We start from the raw sequence: 6,712 nt of genomic DNA, 5'->3' as shown, positions 1-6,712 counted from the left end.
CACCCTGATATCCCTCCTGACAATCCCCCCACACCCACTGAGGACATACACAAGCCACAGATTGTACTTATTATGGACTCAAACGGGAAATATATACAAGAAAATAAGCAATTTTGTTCTCTCTCCCTCCTTCCCAATAAAACAGGGCTCAACATTAGTAGGATGAGAGCATCTGCTAAATGACTAAAACGTAAAAAATAAATGTAAAAAAAAGTAATACAATTAATGGAAAAATATGTAAATGCAATAGATTGATGATAGATAGAATACTCTAAGTATTCCTGAGTGGCGCAGCGGTCTAAGCCACTGTATCTCAGTGCTAGAGGTGTCACTACAGACCCTGGTTCAATTCCGGGCTGTATCACAACCGGCCGTGATCGGGAGTCCCATAGGTGGCGCACAATTGTCCCACCGTCGTTCGGGTTAGGGGAGGGTTTGGCCGGAGTAGGCCGTTATTGTAAAATAAGAATTTGTTCTTAACTGACTTGCCTAGTTAAATAAAGGTTAAATAAGGGGATGATATATGCAGCCTTATATGGTCAGTCAGACTTATACATATAAACGGGTTAGGTGACAATGGGGCTTCAGAATGCCGTGTGTTGTTGTGGTTCTGGATGGCCAGTTCGCTAGCAACAATGACAAGAAGCTGCCATTTGGGGAATCGAAGGCGCTAGTTTAATCTTGTTCTTGATACCATGTCTTGTTTTGTGATGATGTACACTATATATACAAAAGTATATGGACACAAATTAGTGGATTCGGTTATTTCAGTCAAACCCGTTGCTGACAGGTGTATAAAATCGAGTGCACAGCCATTCAATCTACATAGTCAAACATTGGCAGTAGAATGGCCTTACTGAAGAGCTCAGTGATTAGGATGCCACCTTTCCAACAAGTCAGTTCGTCAAATTTCTGCCCTGCTAGAGCTGCCCCGGCCAACTGTAAGTGCTGTTATTGTGAATTTGAAACGTCTAGGAGCAACAAAGGCTCAGCCGCGAAGTGGGAGGCCACACAAGGTCACAGAACGGGACCGCCGAGTGCTGAAGCATGTAGGGCGTAAAAATAGTCTGTCCTGAGTTGCAACACTCACTACAGAGTTCCAAACTGTCTCTGGAAGCAACGTCAGCACAAGAACTGTTCGTCAGGAGCTTCATGAAATGGGTTTCCATGGCCGAGCAGCTGCACACAAGCCTAAGATCACCATGCGCAATGCCAACCGTTGGCTGGAGTGGTGTAAAGCTCGCCGCCATTGGACTTTGTAGCAGTGGAAACACGTTCTCTGGAGTGATGAATCACGCTTCACCATCTGGCAGTTCGACAGATGAATCTGGGTTTGGCGGATGCCAGGAGAACGCTACCTCCCCGAATGCATAGTGCCAACTGCAGAGTTTGGTAGAGGAGGAATAATGGTCTGGGGCTGTTTTTCATGGTTCGGGCCTCTTAGTTCCAGTGAAGGGAAATCCTAAAGCTAAAGCATACAATGACATTCTAGATGATTCTGTGCTTCCAACTTTGTGGCAGCAGTTTGGGGAAGGCCCTTTCCTGTTTCAGCATGTCAATGCCCCTGTGCACAAAGCGAGGTCCATACAGAAATGGTTTGTCGAGATTGGTGTGGAATAACGTGACTGGCCTGCACAGAGCCCCGACCTCAACCCCATCGAAGACCTTTGGGATGAATTGGAACGCCGACTGCGAGCCAGGCCTAATCGCTCAACATCAGTGCCTGACCTCACTAATGCTCTTGTGGCTGAATGGAAGCAAGTCCCTGCAGTTCCAACACCTAGTGGAAAGCTTTCCCAGAGGAGTGGAGGCTGTTATAGCAGCAAAGGCGGGACCAACTCCATATTAATGCCCATGATTTTGGAATGAGATGTTCAGGTGTCCACATACTTTTGATCATGTAGTGTATTTGAGAGACAATTGCTCATTGTGTAATATATATATATATTTTTTCAATAAACATTGGAGATTAAGTATAGTTTACATGTTGTCAACAGTCTAAGCCAACTGTCTGTTTTGCCCCATAGTTGCGCATGCGTCAGTTTTGTTACTAAAGAACCAACCCGTCTATAGGACTATGAGCTTGTTAGTTTTAATGGGCTGGTGGTAAATAGCAGACACAGAGACGTCTGTTTCTCTGCTATACCTCCCTCACTGTGTCAATCTCTCCATCCCTCCATCCCTATTTTTTCTCCCATTAACTTGTCTTGTTTGTCCAGTCTCCAAACATACACGGCAGTGTTTCCTCACTCACACTCCACTTGCTGTGTTGTGTGTCTCTAGAAGTCCTAATATTAGCCAGGGCCGGCCCTAGCTTTTTGGGGGCCCTGAGTGAGATTTGGTTGTGGGGGACAAAACATTTTGGCCCCCCTCTTGATAGCGGAGAGAAACATTTACATTTTAAAGTACGTTTTCGGCATTGAGGAATAGAGAACATGTTGCTGTTTTAAAGAAAGCTTTCTGCGTACCTACACATTTTGCCATGGGGCAGAGCCCTTTCTTAGTCATTGTACAGCTAATTTCCTGCAATTCTCGCCATTTTGCCATGGGATGGAGAGACAACGTGGCAGTTTTAAAGCAAATTTCCTGCACAACCACATTTTGAAATTGCACCTTGCGTATTCTACTATTCTAACTCTCAACAGTAAGATGAGACCCCGACTGAGTTCCCCCTCAAACAATGTTGCTTGCTTAGGTCACTTATACCTGGAGCCGGCCCTGATATTAGCCAGAGCAGAGAGAACAGCCCTCTAACCAATCAAACAGCCTTTATAGGCAGGATGAATATTATACACACAGCCACAAATCATCAGGCAATACAGAGTACCGTGAGTAACACAAATACAACCACATTAGTCTGCCCTACTTCTCTCCACCGGGAACAGTCAACATCCGCTGTGCTCTCTCTCTCTGTCTCTCTGGTGTGTGTGTGTGCGCATGCGTGAATGTGTGTGTGTGTGTGTTCGTGGGTTTGTAAATGAATGTGCTTTCTCGTAAATGACCTGTCCTGTCCATATCCACTTTCATACATCCGGCCAACTGCTAACGTGCTTGTTATTGTGAATTTGAAATGTAACTAAGGAGCAACATACGGCTAGCGCCCAAAGTGGGCTAGGCACACAAGGTCCACAGAAGCGAGACCGCCGAGATGCTGAAGCGTGTAAAAAAATCGAGTTCCAAACTGTCTTCATGGAGACAACGTCAGGCACAAGAACTGTTTCATCAGGAGCTTATGAAATGGGTTTTCATTGCCGAGCAAACTTAAGATCACATAAGCTGAAGTGCAAGCGTTGGTGAAGTGAGTGTAAAGCTGCCACAATGACTCTGGAGCAGTGGAAACGCGTTCATCTGGAGTGATGAATCTACGCTTCAACCACTTTGGCAGTTTCGTCAGACGGATCTGGGTTTGGGCGATGCCAGGAGAACGCTACCTGCAGAATTGCAAAGTGTCAAATTCAGAGTTTTGTGAAGATGGACATACATGGTCCTGGGCTGTTTTTTCATGGTTTCGGGCTGCCCTTAGCTCCAGAGAAGGTGAAATCTTGAAGCATAAAGCATTGACAATGACATTCTAGTTGAATTCCTGTGGCTTCCAACTTTGTGGTAACCAGTTGTTTTGGCAGAGGTCCTCGTTTCAGCATGAAATTGATCTGTGCACAAGCGAGGTTCATACAGAAATGCTTTGGTCGAGATTGTATGGAAAGAACTTGACGGACCTGCAACAGAGCCCTGACCTCAACCCCATCTCGAACACTTTGGGATGATATTGGAATGCGACCTGCGAGCCAGACCTAATCGCCCAACATCAGTGCCCGACCTTCTTCTAATGCTCTTGCTAGGCTGAATGGAAGCAAGTCCCCAGCAGTTCCAACTTAGCGAACAGCTTCTCAAAGAAAGTGGAGAACTTATTATAGCAGCAAGGGGGACAACTCCATATCTATGCCATGATTTTGGACTGAGATGTCGACGAGCAGGTGTTCCACATACCTTTGGTATGTAGTATGTATTATTGAGAGACAATTGCTAATCATTGTTGCACAAACTAATTTTTTTTATGGTTTCAATTTAAAAACACTTGAGAGATTTGAAATATAGTTTACAAATAGTTGGTTCAACCGTCCACTAAGCCACATCCTTGGTTTTCTGCCATTAGGTTGCGCGCATTCAACGTTGAGTTTTGTCTGCTAAACAACTCCAACCCATCCTAATAGACTATGGGGGGCTGTTTAGTCCTTATGGTGGGGTGAAATATGAGATCACAAATGAGACGCGTGTGGGTTTGTGCCCTCTGGGCTATGAGCTAGCGTGAGGGGCACTGCTCAGCCTAACAACAAAGGAAGGAACCAGTCGGCTAGTTTCTTTCATGCTACTACACTCCTCACTCTCCATCCCTACATCCCTAATTTTTCTCCCATTAACTTGTCTGAGTTTGTCCAGTCGTGCAGAACATAATGGCTGTGTTCCTGCCTCACTATCTACAAGTTTCCAGGGATTAACCTGGTGTTTGTGCGTAATCCACTGGGGAGCAACTCTAAGAAAGTCCTAGAGTATGTAGCCAGGCCGGCCTAGCTTTTTGGGAGGGCCTGAGGACGAGATTTGTGTTGATGGAGGTCAAAAACATTTTGGTTCGCCCCGCACCCCTACTTGATAGCAGAGCAGAAACATCTACTTTAAAGTACATTATTCGGTATTTCTAACACATTTTGCATGAGTGGAGACAAAATGTTAGCAAATTTCAAAACAAATGTCTATGCACAATTAAAGTCCATTTTGCCATAGGCGAGGGGTCGGAGAAAGAATATGTTGGCAGTTTTTAGAAGGCAATATTTTATCTAGACACAACCATCAAATTTTATTGAAAATTGGCACGTGGTGTGTCGCATCTTAGAAATCTATTCCAGAACTCCTCAAACAGTAACAGGGATAATTGACTTCCTGCCGTCCGCGCGAGTAAATGTTGTTGTTTGCTCAATTATGTAACACTTATGTGCTTATACCTGGTGAAATGCCGGGGGTAAGGAGGACCTAGATGTTGGCACCACAGAGCCAGTAGAGAACCAGCCCTCAAGTTCACGATTCTAATTGGATTCTGTATAAGCCTTTTATACTGGGGATCTCTCGATAGATTAGTATACATCCTCACAGGCGGCAGCACGTAGCGGGAAGATATCGTGGGAATCACCTTTTGAGGGTTTTAGTTACAGAGTCAACCAGTTGAGTAGACCACGAGGAATACACCTAACACTTACCCGCCTCAGTGCCCTAACTGTCTCCTCCAACCGGGAAGCAGTCAACTTCGGCCATACTACCAGGTGGGTGGTGCTTTTCTTCTCTGGAATCCTCTCCTCTATCTTCTGTGTTGTGTTTAGTGTGCGTGCACGGGTGTGCGGCATGCGCGTTGACTGATTTGGTGTGTGCCTACATTGTGGTTATGTGTATAAGTGTATGTGCGTTCTTCGTAAATACTCCTGATTCCTGGTGCCATGTATGCCGGACGTTTCATAAATGCCGTGACATTTAATAAAGTTAAACTGTGTGTGTGTGTGGTGTGTGTAGTGTGTGTGGTGATCGTGTAGTGGTGTGTGTGTGTGTCCTAGAGCAAATGCCAGAAGCTATAATGAGAATGGATCCGACAGTGGTGAGACAAGCTGGCCGTATCCCTGGTTGAAAAGCAAGTCACATCAAATGACACATACAACTGCAGCACACAGAACACATCACACACACAGACAACCCACCCACACCACCACTCCACCCATCCACCCACCCACGGCCCACGCCACCCACACATCCACTTTCACACACACATCACAACACACACACAAACACACACCACACAACACATCATACTACACACACACACACGACCACACCCTTAAGTTCGGTATTTATATGTCACATGCTCAAATGTTCAAATCGAATCAACACGCACATCACGACGACACAAACATAACCAACTCACACAGCAGCAACACCTCACTGAGGCTACTCACACACCGCCTACACACACAGCATACACACCACATACTAAAGCAGGGTTAAGAGCAGGACACAGAATTACAGTGGGCAACTTGTTCGTATACACTACAATCGAATCACCACACACATCACACAACACACAGTATGGGGGCTTAGACCACAGATACTAAAACAGTGGGGGACACGAAGTACGAGGCCAACGAAAATAACCAACCTCTATTATAGGGTCACAAAATCCCCGTCATGTTACGAGACCACCAAAAAGCTCTTGAATTTCTAAACTTTACAAATTGCAAACTGGGGACGTTCACAAAAACGCTGCAGCAATTTGGGTCTGCCTGCCCAGAGCTAGTCAGCAGCATGTTCTTTTCACATGGAAATTAAGTTTTTCCACTTTCAATTTGTCCACTCTGCATCTCTGCCCTTTCCGTTAGGGCTTTATTGTGTGTGATAAAGCAGAGGATATTGGGGCAGAGTTAACTGGGCAAGGTACAGAAGGTTATAATAGTATATAAATGGGAACACTGATTAAGAGCAATAGGGGGGTAAACACACAAACTGCAACACAAAAGTCATACACCACACCGCACGCCAATGAATCGATCATAAGACATGTTACAAAGCAAGTGTATATCATGCACATGCACACACAACACACACACACACCTTGAAGATTGTGTGTAATACTGGACACAAAAGGGACCACAGACAGCCCTTTTTTCCTGTCAGTGGA

General features: G+C 45.3%; 1 pseudogene; it reads right to left on the bottom strand.

Annotated features, from left to right (window-relative positions):
- LOC112070524 (CUGBP Elav-like family member 2) overlaps positions 1-6,712 on the bottom strand; it is a 63,742-nt pseudogene that overhangs the window by 26,978 nt on the left and 30,052 nt on the right.

Source organism: Salvelinus sp. IW2-2015, unplaced genomic scaffold (genome assembly GCF_002910315.2).
Source record: "Salvelinus sp. IW2-2015 unplaced genomic scaffold, ASM291031v2 Un_scaffold1350, whole genome shotgun sequence".
Lineage (NCBI taxonomy): Eukaryota > Metazoa > Chordata > Actinopteri > Salmoniformes > Salmonidae > Salvelinus > Salvelinus sp. IW2-2015.
This window is presented reverse-complemented; position numbering and strand designations above follow the sequence as displayed.